This window comes from Bos taurus, chromosome 18 (genome assembly GCF_002263795.3).
Source record: "Bos taurus isolate L1 Dominette 01449 registration number 42190680 breed Hereford chromosome 18, ARS-UCD2.0, whole genome shotgun sequence".
Classification (NCBI taxonomy): domain Eukaryota; kingdom Metazoa; phylum Chordata; class Mammalia; order Artiodactyla; family Bovidae; genus Bos; species Bos taurus.
This window is the reverse complement of record NC_037345.1, coordinates 44,908,598-44,926,604: the sequence shown is the minus strand read 5'-3', so window position 1 is coordinate 44,926,604 and position 18,007 is coordinate 44,908,598. Positions and strand designations below refer to the sequence as shown.

The 18,007-nt window shown below is 45.0% G+C and overlaps 1 long non-coding RNA gene across 1 annotated transcript in view; it reads right to left on the bottom strand.

Annotated features, from left to right (window-relative positions):
* The window catches only part of LOC104974850 (uncharacterized), a 41,456-nt gene extending 34,258 nt beyond the window's left edge, over positions 1 to 7,198 (bottom strand). The window contains exon 1 of the long non-coding RNA XR_009491370.1: positions 1,246 to 7,198. This is a non-coding gene — a long non-coding RNA (uncharacterized lncRNA). The remainder of the gene's footprint in view (positions 1 to 1,245) is intronic.
* Positions 7,199 to 18,007: the final 10,809 nt, after the last annotated feature.

Genomic DNA, 18,007 nt, shown 5'->3' with positions numbered 1-18,007 from the left:
ATTTAGAAAGGAAGAAGTAAAACTGTCTCTCTTGGCAGTTTTGATATGATCTTATCTCTAGAAAATCCTTAAGACTCCACCAAAAAGCTGTTAGAACTAATCAATTCAGTACAGTTGCAAAGTAAACAACATACAAAATCAGTTGCATTTCTACATACTAACAATGACCTATCTGAAAACAAAAGCACACAATCCCATTTATAATAGCACTGAAAACACAATAATTAGGAATAAAATCTAACCAATGAAATGAAATACTATAAGCCATTGATGAAATAAATTGAAGACACAAATAAACAGATATTTTGTGTTCATGGGTCAGAAGAATTAATATTGTTAAAATTATCACCCAAATAAAAATATCACCCAAAGCTAACTATAAATTTAATCCCAATCCCTATCAAAATTCCAATGGCATTTCTCACAAAAACAGAAAAAGTAACCCTAAAATTCATATGGAGCCACAAAAGATCATGAAGAGCCAATGCAATCTTGAGAAAGAGGAAGAGTTGGAAGCATCTCACTTCCTGATTTCAAACTATACTACCAAGCTATAGCCACCAAAAACACTATGGTACTGACATAGAAACAGACACACAGACTCATGGAATAGAATCAAGAGCCCAGAAACAAACCTATGCACATAAGATCAACTAACATTTGGCAAAGAAGTCATGAATACTCAATGGGGAAAAGATAGATACTTCTATTATTATAGATGCTCTTAGAAAAACTGGATATTTATATGCAAAAGAATGAAATCAGACACCTATCGTATACCAGTCACAAAAATTAACTCAAAAGGGGTTAAAGACTTAAAGGTAAGGCCTAAAACTGTAAAACTTCCAGAAGAAAACATAAGATATTACAGAACACTTGATCTGTGGCATAGAAGAGAGAAAAGAGGTTAAGTAAAAATGCTGTAGTCCTGAATTTGAATTGGAAGTATCAGCATGATTGACACATGCAATCATGTGACTGTATATATAATATGGATTAGATGTAATATGGGAGAAATAGAAGTAAAAATGCTGTAATCTTAAATTTGGATAGGATGGAAATTATTACAACCACCGTTTTGAAAAATGATTTCACAATATCTAGAAAAGTGAAATATTACATATACCCTAGGATTCATTGGTATATATCCTACAGAAACTCTTGAATATGTGAAACAAGATAATAATGTATAATAACATGCATATATATGTTCTCTACAAAACAGAAACTACCCAAAATACCCACATTTAACAATATGATGGTTAAATCACTTATGTTGTCTTCATCAATGGAATATTACCCAGCAATCAAAACCAATGACTACACCAACATGTAATCCTGGATGAATCCCTAAAATGCAAGGTTGAGCAGAGGAAGTAAACACAGAAGATAACATTTAGATAAGTCAATTAATATAAAACCCCAAAGCATTCAATACTTAACAGTAAATTGTTTAAGGATACATAAATAGGTGGAAGAACTACACACAGAAGTAAAGGAGGGATCAACACATGATTTAGCATGAGAGGGTAACTAAAGGGGGTGTATTCAGAGCAGGGCACATGGAGGGTGGTGCTGGTTATGTTTCATCTCTCCAGCTAGTGAGAGGGTAAGCAGCAGGAGGAAATAAACTGCAAGCAGCAAACGTTTTTTTTTCTTTCTCTGCACAAAATTAAGAGAGGCTTCTTTTGATTCTGTGTTGACGGCATCTGGTTCTGCCTTGAGCTAACCAACACATGTTTCTTATGGAAATGTTTTTTTAAGCTATGATGATGAAACTATGTATTTACCTTGGAATCTGCCTTTCTTCACAATGGTTCCTAACTTTTTCTTTTCTCAAAGCTTGGGCTGATAATGGCTCAACAAACCAGTATTCTGTCAATTGTTTGATGGCCAGGGGATGACACACCTTGTGCCATCCCACCTCAAAAATGCATAATGTGGGACAGGGGCCTGGTAAAACTCCCTCAGCTTTGAGGTGTCTCTCTTATCCAATTAATAGCTTTCTAACAGACATAAAACACTTTGCTAAAAACTAGCAAGCAGGCCCTCTTCCTGTCCCCTTCTGATGTCTATGTCAGAAGCTTTCACTATCTCTATTATACTTTAATAGATAGAACTTTGCTACACAAAAAGTTCCAAGTAGCCAAGTCTTGTCTCTGATCCCAGATCAAAATCCTCTCCTCTGGAGGTCACAAATCCCACACACATAACACACAGTCACATAACACACGGCTCACAGCAGCAAACTTCCATCCTGAGGGCTCATCTGAGATCTCCAAGACAAGGTAAGGACGCTTGGAGCTCTAGTTCTTTGCCCTCCTAGTAAACACATTTTCTGCTGTACTTTACTAACTCTACGGTGTGCCTGTGTGTGTGAAAGCAGCATGAAAGAGACGTGGATTTAGCCACGAAGCAAGCATTGAGCCCTGCTCTGTGGTTTCATGGTGCCTTATAATGACTGAAGGCAGCCCCAAAAAGGGGAGCGTTGTCGGGGGTTTATATTGACTTGCCAATGCCAAGAGGCACCCAACGTTCCTGCGAGGGAAGCGGCCAGAAAAGGGTGAAGCATGTGGACCGAACATTCCTTTCTCGGTTACCTTTTCCTGGTCTTTTTGACCATTTTGTAACTGCCAGAGGAATTACAAAGTGTAAGTGAAGTCACTCAGTCGTGTCCGACTCCTTGCAACCCCATGGACTGTAGCCTACCAGGCTCCTCTGTCCATGGATTTTCCAGGCAATAGTACTGGAATGGATTGCCATTTCCTTCTCCAGGGGAATCTTCCTGACCCAGGGATCGAACCCAGGTCTCCCTCATTGTAGACAGACACTTTACGGCCTGAGCCACCAGGGAAGTCCTAATTAGAACTACTAGCCAAACCTGTTGGATCACAGACTTTCAAGGGACTTGTAATCCACAATGTTGGTTGTTGTATCATGCACTACAGACAAGAGCACATTCGGTAGCTGGACGGAGCTCTATCTCCCAGAATGTCTCTCAGGCTAGAAGTTGCTCTCTTAGCTGCCTGCCTCAGAGGGTAGCAACCTGAAAGTGGGTCTTTATGACAGCTGTGTCTCTGATCTATATGGATAGTAGCACCGCTGGTGACCATGAGGTTTTTGAGGACATAGATCGGGAATCCCAGGATCTGGTCAGATTGGAAGTGCAATGGGCTTCTTCCTTTGGTAAAGCTAGCTCTTAGCGGGCCAGAGAAGGCTCGCTAGTGGCTTTGGAAGGATTGGCTTAATAGCTCGAGGACAAAAATCACTTTATCCTCGCTAGCTAGCCCTTGACCACCTCTTCTGTTATCACACATACTGGTGTAGTGACACTCAGAAGGGACACCTTTGATTTTATGTTCATCCTCTGGGATCATATGCAAAGGGCAGTCAGAAAGGCTGAGAAACAGCCACACAAGCTGTTGCCTCTCCATGAAGCACCCACCAGGAAAAATAACCCATCTATGACGGTTAATAATCCCTTTTCTTATCAAGAAATACAAAGAATCAAGGAAGAACTGGGAGACTATTTGGAGGACCCAGAAAAATATGTTAGAGCCTTAAGGGTGTTACTCTGCTTTATGATCTTACTTGGAAGGATGTGATGTATCAGTTCAGTTCAGTCACTCAGTCGTGTCTGACTCTCTGCAACCCCATGGACCACAGCACACCAGGCCTCCCTGTCCATTACCAAATCACAGAGCCCACCCAAACTCATGTCCCCTGAGTTGGTGATGTTATTCAACCATCTCATCCTCTGTTGTCCCCTTCTCCTCCTGCCCTCAATCTTTCCCAGCATCAGGGTCTTTTCAAATGAGTCAGTTCTTCGAGTCAGGTAGCCAAAGTATTGGAGTTTCAGCTTCAACATCAGTCCTTCCAATAAATACTCAGGACTGATCTCCTTTAGGATGGACTGGTTGGATCTCCTTGCAGTCCAAGGGACTCTCATGAGTCTTCTCCAACAACACAGTTCAAAAGCATTAATTCTTCAGAGTTCAGCTTTCTTTATAGTCCAAATCTCACATCCATACATGACTACTGGAAAAATCACAGCCTTAACTAGACAGACCTTTGTTGGCCAAGTAATGTCTCTGCTTTTTAATATGCTGTCTAGGTTGGTCATAACTTTCCTTCCAAGGAGTAAGCGTCTTTTAATTCCATGGCTGCACTCACCATCTGCAGTGATTTTGGAGCCCAAGAAAATAAAGTTTGTCACTGTTTCCATGGTTTCTCCATCTATTTGCCATGAAGTGATGGGACTGGATGCCATGATCTTAGTTTTCTGAATGTTGAGATTTAAGTCAACTTTTTCACTCTCCTCTTTCACTTTCATCAAAGAGGCTCTTTAGTTCTTCACTTTCTGCCATAAGGATGGTGTCATGGGCATATCTGAGGTTATTGATATTTTTCCTGGCAATCTTGATTCCAGCTTGTGCTTCATCCAGCCCAGCATTTCTCATGATGTCAAGAAGCAATAGTTAGAACTGGACATGGAACAACAGACTGGTTCCAAATAGGAAAAGGAGTACATCAAGGCTGTATATTGTCACCCTGCTTATTTAACTTATATGCAGAGTACATCATGAGAAACGCTGGGCTGGAAGAAGCACAAGCTGGAATCAAGATTGCTGGGAGAAATATCAATAACCTCAGATATGCAGATAACACCAGCCTTATGGCAGAAAGTGAAGAAGAGCCTCTTGATGAAAGTGAAAGAGGACAGTGAAAAAGTTGGCTTAAAGCTCAACATTCAGAAAACTAAGATCATGGCATCCGGTCCCATCACTTCATGGCAAATAGATGGGGAAAGAGTGGCTGACTTTATTTTTCTGGGCTCGAAAATCACTGTGGATGGTGATTGCAGCCAAGAAGTTAAAAGATGCTTGCTCCTTGGAAGGGAAGTTATGACCAACCTAGATAGCGTATTAAAAAGCAGAGACATCACTTTGCCAACAAAGGTCCGTTTAGTCAAGGCTATGGTTTTTCCAGTAGTCATGTATGGATGTGAGAGTTGAACTATAAAGCTGAGCACCGAAGAATTAATGCTTTTGAACTGTGGTGTTGGAGAAGACTCATGAGAGTCCCTTGGACTGCAAGGAGATCTAATCAGTCCATCCTAACTAAAGATCAGTCCTGGGTGTTCATTGGTGGGACTGATGTTGAAGCTGAAACTCCAGTACTTTAGCCACCTGATGCGAAGAGCTGACTCATTTGAGAAGACCCTGATGCTGGGAAAGATTGAGGGCAGGAGGAGAAGAGAACAACACAGGCTGAGATGGTTGGGTGGCATCACCGACACAATGGACATTTGGGTGGATTCCGGGAGTTGGTGATGGACAGGGAGGCCTGGCGTGCTGTGGTTCATGAGAACCAGATTCATCATCTCCAGTTCCAGCAAATAACATCTGTGTCATCAAAAATTCCATTCGGCTGACTCTAAATCGGTAAAAGCAGTGCCTCCTTACTAAAGTGAATATGCAATCATTTAGTGGCATAGATGCAGCCACTCTTAAAAATAGAGTGAGCTGTCACACATAACATAAGGTGAAAGTTACAGTCATCCACTAACGACCTTGAAGTGTTTTTTTGAACTCTCACACTTTGACCTGCAGATGCTGTAGCAGTCTCTCATTGATTGCTATATACACTTCTCTGAGGATCACCTGCTATCAAATTGTCATCTGCAGTCTTATGGCTTTGTGTTGGAGGTTTTACTGCCTTAACTTTCGATACTTATTTCTCTGTTATGGGAACCAGATCTTGGCTCTTTGGACACTCATAAAACAAGTCCTGAAATATCCACCACCCCCCTCCTTTTTTTTTTTTTTTTTTTGTCTTATGTTGTAATCATTAGAACTGAAAAAATTGAAGAAAAAAAAAAAAAGTCTTGTAATTTTCCAAATGTTAACACATTTACTTTAGCATTGAAGCCACTTTGTGAAACCTGAGATAAATGAAGGTAAGGTATCTTTTCTGCTTTCCTCATTTGTGTAGATGTACTTTTTGTCTGTTCTGTTGATTTAAATTATTTTTTCTCAGATTGGCACACGAAATATTTAAATTTTATTTTTTTGTGCCTTTCTGTCCAAATGTTGCATAGTAGCAAAGAGTCAGACACGACTGAGTGACTGAATTGAACTGAACTCTGCATAAATAAACAGAGTGACAATATACAGCCTTGACATACTCCTTTTCCTATTTGGAACCAGTCTGTTGTTCCATGTCCAGTTCTAACTGTTGCTTCCTGACCTGCATACAGATTTCTCAAGAAGCAGGTCAGGAGGTCTTCTATTCCTATCTCTTTCAGAATTTTCCACAGTTTATTGTGATCCACGCAGTCATATCCTGGGGCAAACGCTAACTCCTGACTCAAAAAGTCCAGTTTTGAAGAAAGCTATCACCTATAGAGATGAATGGCTTGGTAATGAACCAGCAGGAAAGAGGGAGGACGAGATAGCCATCCTCCCTATTGGGAATCCGGCAGTCTCAACTAAAGAACCAGAGTGGGACTATATCATGGCTAAAGGAAAATGGAATCAGAGTCATTTTGTCAGATGTATTCTTGAAGGACTCAGGCGAGTACATGCTAAGACTTTAAACTATGCCAAACTGGAAAATATAGAACAGGAAAAGAAGGAAGCACCCAGTAAATTTCTAGACAAACTGTGAGAAGCCCTTCACAGATTCACAGAGATTGATCCCAAAAGTGAAGAGTGAAGAATTATCTTAAAGGATAGATTTCTCACTCAGTTGGCTCCTAATATCCACTATAAGCTACTAAAACAGGCATATGAACCAAATCAGTCTTTAGATAATCTGTTACAACTGGCTTAGACAGTTTATTGTGGCAAGGAATATGAGAGGAAGGAAAGGCAAAGAAAGACCAAGGAACAGACTGAAGCCCTAATAATGGTGGTCAGAACCGTTCTGAGACAGCCTGAGAAAAGTACCCAGAGGGATCCAGGTGGAAAGGGAGATTTGTGATTACTGTGAAAAGAAGGGGCACCTCAAGTAGGATTGCCCTCAGGCTTCTAAGCTGCCCCCAGGTCCATGTCCGATCTGCAAAGGACCACACTGGAGGAGAGACTGCCCCCAGAGGCGTAGGACCCAGGGGTTGAACTCTCAAGACAATCAGGACTAAAGGTGCCCAGGGGTCCCCACACAAGCTCCCATTCTAATTACACCTGAGAAACCTCAGGTATTAATAACTGTGGTGGGGGGGGGGGGGGGCAATCAGTTGATTTTCTTTTGGACACCAGGGCAACTTACTCTGTGCTTACTGAAGCCCCTGGCCCACTTTCTCCCCAATCCACTACTGTAACTGCAATGTCTGGACAAGCCAAACGTTATTATTTCAGTTGTCCTCTAAGCTGCAACTAGGACTCTGTGCTGTTTTTACATGAGTTTCTGATCGTGCCAGAGTCTCCTCACCCCTTTTGGGGATGGATATACTGAGCAAGATCCATGCCTCTGTTTTCATGAATATGGAGCCCTCTCTTTCTCCCCATTAATTGAACAAAATATAAATCCTAGAGTGTGGGCTGAATGAAAAACTGTGGGTCGAGCACAAAATGCTGTTCCTGTCACTGTCAAGCTCAAAGACCCACACATTTTTCCACATCAAAAGCAGTATCCCCTAAAATCCGAGGTTAAGTAAGGGTTAAAAGATATCATTGAAAATTTAAAGGAGCAGGGGCTATTAATTCCCTGTAACAGTCCACGCAACACTCCTACTTTGGGTGTGAAAAAGTCAAATGATAAATGGTGACTAGTTCAAGATTTATGAATAATAAATGAGTCTGTGGTTCCTTTACACCCCATGGTGCCTAATCCTTATACTCTATTGTCTGAAATTCCTGAAGAGCTAAATATTTTTCAGTAATTCATTTAAAAGATGCCTTCAATTCTATACCATTAGCAGAGGAAAGTCAATTTTTATTTGCCTTTGAAGACCCTACCCAGCCAGCTTCTCAGTTAACCTGGACAGTTTTGCCCCAGGGGTTCCATAACAGCCCTCACTGATTCAGACAGAGTTTTTCACGGGACCTACAAAACTTTAATAGCCCCGAGGCAGTGGGGCTACTGGTGTTACAATACGTAGATGATATTCTGCTCTGAGACAGAGGAAGCTTGCTTGCAAGCCTCAGAAGGCTTCTTAAACCTTTTGGCTGGCTGTGGTTATAAGGCCTCAAGGGGAAAGGCTCAGCTTTGTCAACAATCTGTTAAATATCTGGGCCTAATCATATCCAAAGGGACGAGGGCCATAGGCCCTGAGACAATTAAGCCTATACTAAATCATCCCCTACCTATGACTTTAAGACATCTAAGAAGATTTGGGGGCATCACAGGCTACTGCCGCATTTGGATTCCGGGTTATGGGTAACTTGCCCGGCCTTTATATAAACATAACTGAAACTCAACAAGCCCAAACCAACAAACTGGTTTGGTCTCTAGATACTCAAAAGGCTTTGAAGGCTCTACAAACTGCTCTCCTGCAAGTTCCTGCTTTGAGCTTGCCCACAGGGTCAGAGTTTAATTTGTTTGTCAGTCATTGTTGTTGGAAGAACCAATAACTAAGTTTAAAGTTTGTGGCAGATTTCAGCTTTTCAACAGGCATCACAAGAACTCCAGGTGACACATGACCCAGGCTTTGAGTCAAACAAGCCGTGGTTTAAGCCAGGAACCAAGGTCCTGATAAAGACATTGGGACCTGGGGGCCATCTCTTGAGGCCCTCTGGGAAGGCCCTAACCAGGTTATTCTTTCTTCCCCCACAACTGTCAAGGTGCCAGGAACTGATTCATGGGTGTACCACAAGAGTTAAAAGTGGCATCCTGACCCCTCAGGCTAAGCCAATCATTTTATCTTTATTCTCTATGCTTTTACTTTTTCACTTTTCAAATGGGCCTGATAATCTATATACGGGTCTGCTTCTGCTGACTCCAAAATCCTGATTCTGCTGTTTAACTCTCAAGATAATGCCTTCCTGTCCTGGGCTCATTCCTAAGCCATATTCCACAATCAGTCTAATTGATGGATCTGCAGAGCTTGCCCCTCCTCATCAGTGGAAGACTTCCTGTGGTGGGTGTCTCCACTTCAAGGAAAGGACTTTCTCCTAGTCTGCGACTACCTTCGACAACAACAATCATATGTGATGCCTCTTATTAATCTGATAAAATCTAACAATCCTAAAATGGACCGGCGTTAACACTTTGCACCTTAACTACAGACATAATGTGACTTTTAATATCGATTGTTTTAACTTGGTTTAATGACGATTTTGGTGCACATAAGACAAATGGGTCTAGATCTGATGGATTTTTACCTGATATTTATAAAATACGGGATGAGGTCATATGGCTAACTCCTGAAAAGGGACGCCTAATGTCTAGTGCTCTCATATGCTGGGAACAAATAGAGACATCCCCAAAAGTTAGAACTATAATGATTGGAAACAACTGGGGTTTTTGCCTCAAGAAATATGCATGTAATCATTCCTGCGTTTTCCAACCCCTGTACAGGTCCTCCTTTTGCCTGGCCAGGCGCTGATTGAGACTGGCTCCCTGTCACACTGGTTTGCTCCAAATGAGACCTAATGGATACGTGGCTCTTAGCTATGGGCGTAGCGTCCCCCTGGCTGCATAGGGAGAAGCAACCTAGGTCTAGCTTTTATTCATGGCTTCCTATTTTCAGAGCTTCCAGAGAAGCCTGCTAATTTGCCACACCTTAGAATTGTTGGACAAGGTCTGTATTTCATTGCTATGATTATTTGGCTGCAATATTCATTCCCTCTCTGGGAACTACAGACATTATGCTATGAGTTGATGCTCTAACTTTACTCAACAAGCCTTACAAGATCCTCAAAAAGCTATTTCAGCCCTTAATGCTGAACAACAGATTGGCCTCAGATATTCTAAGTCACACAAGGAGAAACTTGTGCCAATATTTACAATAAGCACTAATGTCACTCACTTTATTAAATACATGAACAAGATGATTCAGGCTATGTGTACTCTGAAGCTTCAGTTGCTTCACTTTGGGAGATGTTAACTAGTTGCCCACGGTGGACAACTATCTTAATTGTAGTAATTCTGATTGTTCTATTTTTGCTGTTTGCCCCCTGCATCTGCAACTGCATAGCTGGATTTTTTTCTAGCCGTATGAAGGCTTTTAAGTTACAAATGGTTGTCCAAACTCCTATGAGTGCCACAGCTTCCTCCAACTACTACTCGGGAACTCTGGATCAGAGACCCTCATTAGGAAGGTTAGGACAATATGCTGCCTCACCAATTTAGGGACGACGCCCCTTGTCAGCTCAGAAGCAGTTACGGAATGAGAATGTTGCCCCTTTCCCTAAGCAATATAATTCTTCTAAAAGAAAAGGGGGGAATGAGAGGGTAACAGGCAGGAAGGCCAGAGGTCCCCAAGCAGCAGGAGGAAATAAACCGCAAGTGGCAAACGTTTTTTTTCCTTCTCTATACCAAATTAAAAGAGGCTTCCGCCTGGTTCTTCCTTGAGCTAACCAATGTGTTTTTCTTATGGAAACGTTTTTCCTAAGCTGTGCTGATGAAACTATGTATTTACCTTGGAATCTGCCTTTCTTCAAAATGGTTCCACCTGAGACTTTTTCTTTCTTCAAAACTTGGGCTGATAATGGCTCAACAAACCAGTATTCTGTCAATTGTTTGATGGCCAGGGGATGACACACCTTATGCCATCCCGCCTCAAAAATGCATATTGTGGGACGGGGGCCTGGTAAAACTCCCTCAGCTTTGAGGTGTCTCCCTTATTTGATTAACAGCTTTCTAACAGACATAAAGTGAAAGTAAAGTCGCTCAGTCGTGTCTGACTCTTTGCGACTCTGTGGACTGTAGCCCACCCGGCTCCTCTGTCCATGGGATTCTCCAGGCAAGAATACTGGAGTGGGTTGCCATTTCCTTCTCCAGGGGATCTTCCCAACCCAGGGATCGAACCCGGGTCTCCTGCATTGCAGGCAGACGCTTTTGCTAAAAACTAGCAAGGGGGCACTCTTTCTGTCCCCTTCTGATGTCTATGTCAGAAGCTTTCCCTATCTCTATTATACTTTAACAGAAATTTGCTACACAAAAAACTCCAAGTAGTCAAGCCGGCAATGGCACCCCACTCCACTACTCTTGCCTGGAAAATCCCATGGACGGAGGAGCCTGGAAGGCTACAGTCCATGGGGTCGCTGAGGGTCAGACACAACTGAGCGACTTCACTTTCACTTTTCACTTTCATGCATTGGAGAAGGAAATGGCAACCCACTCCAGTGTTCTTGCCTGGGGAATCCCAGGGACGGGGGAGCCTGGTGGGCTGCCGTCTATGGGGTTGCACAGAGTCAGACACGACTGAAGTGACTTAGCAGCAGCAGCAGTCAAGCCTTGTCTCAGACTCTGAGACGAAATCCTCTCCTCCAGAGGTCACGAACCCTGACGAAACTCATGGCTCACAGCAGCAACCTTTCACTAGGAAACAGATCCACTGGCGCGTGTTCCTCTTTCCTTCAAATTGAACATGTTTTCTAGCTTCACTGTACATATATGTCTTGATATAAAATATTTAAAAGGAGAAGAAGAAAAGGAAAGGGCTCTAGGTCTAGGGAGCATCTTTAGGGTGGGGACAGCATGAACAAGCTTTTAAGCCATGCTCCCTATGACCCTGGCAAGGAGGTGGCCAGGGGTGCTGCAAGCCAATGAGTTTCCGTTGGAGGAGGAGGAACTGAGCCCACACTTCCTCTTGATGAAGGGTGGGGGAGGGTCATACCCAGCCCTGAGCAGAGTGGGGAGACAACTGGAAAAGGCAAGCAGGTTCAGAGCAGCACTGTGGGGTGAGAGGAGGCCCAGCAGCAGAAAAAAGGAGGGGGAAAAGACTCAAAATAGCCACGTGACTCAGGGTGGGAAATAGTATCCAACACCATTTCATATCTCTAAGACAGAGCACAGCGGCCATTCGGTACTAGAACCTAGTACCAAGAGAGACATGTTACACTACAAACTTTCAATCACATCATATGGTGACCAGACAAAGCTTATATGTTGTCATTTTCTCACATTACCCAACTGTGTAGCTTACACATTTCATTATCTCAGTGGAGATAAAAATTTCTATTTCGTATTTTGAGTACAGGAAGTTGAGAGAGATAAAATTCAGTGAAAACACACCAATCTCAATTCAACTGAGGCTTAAAAAAAAAATAAGCAAACTTAAACTGGACACTTTGAAGATAACAGTTTGAAAAGGCAGGCATGGGGTTACGAGTCAAAATTATGACATGGGCTGGTCACAATAAATGGCCTGTTGTAATTATACAAACTATCAAAGGATATTTTAAAACAAGAGTGGCTTTTCCTGTATTTTTTTTTTTGTACTGTAAACATGTGCTGTTTGATATGACCTGAATTTAGAACATTTTTTGCAAACAAAACAAAAAACTTACATCTTTAAGGCAAGTATCTTCATGAGGAAAAAAATGAGTTCATTTATTATGAAACTGTGAGGATACCCAAGCAAGGCCCTACTTAACATTCAACAGTATGAACTTGAGAGTTTCCGCCCACTGTTCCTCAGAGCTGAACTGGGTTTGACAGAATTGGAGCCACCACCGCCTCCTCTGTCTTCCATCTTGCCCTCTCACATCCAGCCTGTAAGGAAGTCCTCTTTCTCAGCCTCTTCTGCGAACTGCTGCACACAGCCCAGGAAACCTGCTGTTCCAGATAAAACACAGACCCCAGACCAGTGTACCAGCAGCTCCTTACATTTGTCTGAGACTTCAGACTCCACAGGGAACATGCCAAAACCTCTAAAACTTCGAACCCATCCTATTGGCCAGGGCACTGGTAGCAACACCATCCAGCTCCCAGCAGCATTCAGCTTGTTTCATTCCCCAGGAATATAAGGCATCTGGTTTTCTACACCCTTCAGCTCATCATCGCCTTCCAGCTGTCATTGTTTAAGTTCAGTGTGTTCCCTCTGATACTGGGCTTCCCCTGGTCTAGTCTCAGCTTCATCCTGAACACACTCAAGATATCCTGCCACTATCTTGAAGTTCTTTTCTTTCAGCTTCTAATCAGCCTTTCCTCCCCCAAGGCCAGTTCCTTTAGCTCCATGTGAAGTTGTTCACCAGCATCTTCATTCATTCGCTCTGAGATCTCCAAACAGCATTTGCAGCTCTATCACTTGTCTTCAGGGAGATTGAGCTGAGTGTCCAGCTGGCCTAAAACAGAGTCTGTGCCTCGCTCACCCACTGATGATCCACAACTGTTTGCCCCCACAGGAAGTCAGAAAGCCTCCAGTGATTTTACTTTTTAGCTAATGTTCTCCCTGGGGCTGTGTCAGACACTTCCCAATCAGAGTGATGCTGTTGGCACTTTCCACAGACATCAACCAGGCTGGGAGATGAATGTGTGAAACACATCCTGATGGGGGTTGATAAATGGCTCCACTCTGAGTTAGTCCCTTCCTACTTCTCTCTTGGTTTGACCTGGCTGGGGGTAGTGATTGAGCAATAGGTTCCTGGATGGTGAAACAGCCCAGTTTCAGGGGCTGGCTACAGTGCTGGCACACAAAGCTGGCCTGCATGGTGCCACTGGGCATCTCTAACTGTTCTATCCCTCAGGATCTGGAGCAAGACCTCCAGAACCACTCAGTCTTCAGCTACTTCCTGGTCTCCAGACAACAGTTATGCACTTTTCAGTTCAGTTCAGTTCGGTTGCTCAGTTGTGTCCGACTCTTTGTGATGAATTGCAGTACGCCAGGCCTCCCTGTCCATCACCAACTCCCAGAGTCCACCCAAACTCAAGTCCATCGAGTTGGTGATGCCATCCAGCCATCTCATCCTCTGTTGTCCCCTTCTCCTCCTGCCCTCAATCCCTCCCACCATCAGGGTCTTTTCCAATGAGTCAACTCTTCGCATGAGGTGGCCAAAGTATTGGAGTTTCAGCTTCAGCATCAGTCCTTCCAATAAACACCCAGGACTGATCTCCTTTAGGACAGACTGGTTGGATCTCCTTGCAGTCCAAGGGACTCTCAAGAGTCTCCTCCAACACTACAGTTCAAAAGCATCAATTCTTCGGCACTCAGCTTTCTTCACAGTCCAACTCTCACATCCATACATGACCAATGGAAAAACCATAGCCTTGACTAGATGGACCTTTATTGGCAAATGTCTCTGCTTTTTAATATGCTATGCACTTTTACTGAGTATTTATTACTCACCTGTTAGCATCCTGAGTGCTTTACAAGTATTGGCCCTTAACCAACATTCACCAGCACGTTAGGAGCTGGATGCTGGGCTCCTAGTGGACACAGCTGTGACCACTGCAGTCACAGACCCCACTCCCATGTGGACCAGGGTCTGGTGGGGAAGACAACCCTGGGAATGCCCACATGGAGTATACGTGCTCTTAAGAGATGTGGGCAGGGAGCCTCAAACAGGCCTCAGCATCCTACAAGAACCCACCCTGACCCAACTCCTCCTGCTGCTGCACCTCCGCCCCATATACCTAGGGGAGCTCGCTGCCTCCTTTTCCTTCCCTTTCTTCATCTCTAGGAGCTCAGATCTATGTCTCCCCCACTGCAGCTCTGAAACAGCGTTGTTCAAGGTCTGAATACCTTCAGCAGCCTCCTGACCTCCTCTCTCTGCCCTTTTCCCCCACGGCTTCTCTGATGCCACCTTCAACCACCCCTTCTCCATGCCCACCACATCACTAGCACCCCCTGCTCTATCCCCTTTGCTGAGGGAAAAATGAGCCCAGACCTCAGATTTGGGCCTCCTCTCCTTTCTGATCTCAGCCTCCTTCTACATGATCTCATCCACAACTTTAAATATCTCTATAAACGCATAGTTACAAAATGTGTATCTCCTGCCCTGACTTCATCTTCCCTGAGCTCCAAACTCCACCAGCTTGCTCCACACAGCAGATATCTCTAAAGAGTAAAACAGAATTTTCTCTTTACACTCCCACACAAGCCTGTCCTAAGCTTTAGGAAAATGGAAAACATATACCCAGCTGCTCAGTCCCAAAGCCAACAAGGTATTTTTTCTCCAATCAGATGAAGTATAATAAAGTCTTTAAATATTTTTTTAAAAAGAAGGGAAGAAGAAAGGAGACGAAGGGAGGGTGGATCAGTTCACATGAGCTAAATGCAATCTTCCCGCTGACATGTTGCAGTGAGATACCCCGACCCCCACCCAGGGCTCCATGTTCTTCCCTTAGGACTTTCCTCACCCACATGAGAGGCTCCTAACCCCGCCAGAGACAGGGTCCCAGTCTGCATGGTACAAGCCTCATGAGTTTGATCTCCTCCATCATGGACACAACCCTCTGCCTCTTTGAAGACTGCCCCCAGTTTGTCAACAAGACTCCCTTCATCTCCATGAAAGCTTGTTCCCACGCTGGAGGGAGCCCTTCTCACCAGGGTCAGTGATTTCCCCATTTCCAGGGTCAGAGGTGACTCAGGTGTGGCAGGGGACCAGAATGCGCATATGTGAAAGGAGAGAGCTGAGCCCAGCTGGGCAGGGAGACAAGGAGGGGTGGCTTGGAACAGGTTAAGCCTCAAAAGGCCCCACATGTCTGCAAGGATAGTAGCCTCTGGCTGAGACCCACACAGCTCAGGAACGTGGCCATACCAGACCACAGGCCAGGCAGAGCCCAGCTGAAGAGGCCTGGAAATCCTCTAGTACTATTGCTCAGACGGAAGAGGAAGTTCCCAAATCAATCGGGTTGAAGGAGGGTGGGTAAACATCGGGCCAGTGAAATGCCTCTTCCTGGGTTTGAGCCCCACCATTGGTGTCCACAAGGCCAACCGTGGATGGAGCACTGATGGCCCAGACACTGTCACAGAGGAGTGAGTCAGCTGGGTCACACAGGTGCCAGTGACAAGTGTGTGGCAGGTAACTTCAGGAAGATAAGGTAGAGTTTGTGGGACCGTCATGTAACCAGTGGGCAGCACAGGTGTGTGTGAGACATGAGCAGGTACACCTGCACAGCACAGGTGAAGGAGGGTGTGCACTAGCATGGAATGTTGGGAACAACAGGTGAGCAAATAGTGACGGACAAATGTGTATGTGACAGGCACACCAACACCAGTGCTGAGTGCTTCCCATCTAAGTGCAAGATGTTTCAGGGCCATAGTCTCTGTGGCCCAGGGAGACCTGAGGGCCCTGGTGTCCCTGGGGAGACACCCAGGCCTGCTCTGCCCTCCGTGGTGACCCTCATTGCAGGACAGCAAAGGGCCCACCTGTGACACACTCCCCCAGGGTTAGAGAAGGAAGCCCAGCTGCATCCTCAGGGCCAGAGCAGGAAGACGGTAGGGGGAAGCATCTGCCACTCCAGCTATGTTCCCCCAGTTCTCCAAGCTCCCAGACACTTCATGGGCTCGGTCTCCAGGAACTAGGGGCCTCATACACACTTGTAGCCTCAGACCAGTCTGCTACTCCAGGACACGGTGCCACACAGAATTACTCCTGGGATACCTGAGGAAGAGCCTCCTCCTGTGCACCCCAGGTCATGTGCACACTTCCATTTCAGAACCCCCAACCCAGGCCTGCTCCCAGAAGTCACTCAGTCCCGAGAGCATGCACACCCCTCTCCCAGCCAGGTACCCACACACCCACTTCAGGCACATGCAGGCCTGAAGTCCACACACCACACAGGGGCAGGTCCTCCAGAGCTGCTGGCTGGAAGGTCAACAATGTGGTTGCTGCCCCTACCCCAAGACCTGTCCTCAATCCCAACCCAAGGCCCTCCTGAAGCCCCCCAAGGCTGAGTATACTCTCACCTTTTTGCCCTCCTCCCAGGGGGCATCAGCTATAGAAGACCAGCCTTAGGGATGGAGTTGAGGCAGTAGAAGGTGGTTGAGCACAGCCCCACTCATCACCCCACTCAACTGTGCATCACCGCCAGGATCTGCCCACTGACTCCAAGTCACTCCTCCTCCCACCTTGCACTCCAGACCTCTGCCACTGTGGATTCCTATGCCAGACCCTCCCAGGTCCCACAAATAATTACCCCAACTGCCTATTATTCCCTTCTAGGCCCCTCCAGAACAAGCCTACAGGAGGCACTCAAAAGTTTATCTACAGTTCAGCAAGATCTCATGTTTGTTTCCTGGCCAAAGAGAGGCAGGGAGCACTGACTAGGAGGAGTGAGCATCATTTCCTCCTATTCTGCCATGTAGGCACCCCATAGTCAAGACCCACCTCCAAGAGACCAGCCTAGCCCAACATCATGTACACACACACCACAGCCTTTGTCACTTAGAGAAGGTGAATCTATTTGTGGGCCAAGTCAGCCAAATATTTCCAAATCACCAGGCCCTGGGGGGGCCCTGCCTTGTGGGAAAAAGAACCTAGGTTCTGTTCACCTCGGTTAAATCAATCTCTCTCCCCCTCTGGCTCACTCCATTTCTCAATGTCTTTCTTAATCTTTCTCTCCACCATTCTCTCATCCTCTCAAAACAGTGAACCTCCCTCTCGAACTCTCACAATGTTCCTCTCTCACCATCTCGCTGTCACTCCCAAACATTCAATCTCTTTCACAATGTATTCTCAACATCTCTATCCCTCACAGTATCTAGTTCTCTGAGTGTCTCTCACAATCTCACGCCCCCTCTCTTATCTCCCTCCCAGTCTCCATGTCTTTCTCTCCTCTCCCTTCCTCCCCTTCTCACTCACCTCAACCAACCTCCCTACCTTCTCTCACACACGCATACAGCAGTGGACCTAGCACCCAAGAGTCTCCAGCCACAAAGGCACACCTGTGTGTGTACTCCCTAAGACACACACTTGATGTGCAGCATGTATAGTATTTGTGGAAACCTGTTTTTGTGCTTTTATCCCACCTGTGACTCCTTCATCTGGCAACTCAGGTTGTACTTGGTGCAAATCAGTGAGGGAGAAAGGTCCTAAATTGAGACTCTAAAGGTCGGGACAGGGTCTGGCTCAAGCTGCAGTAACCACAGGCCAGGAACTGTGAAGACAAGAATAAA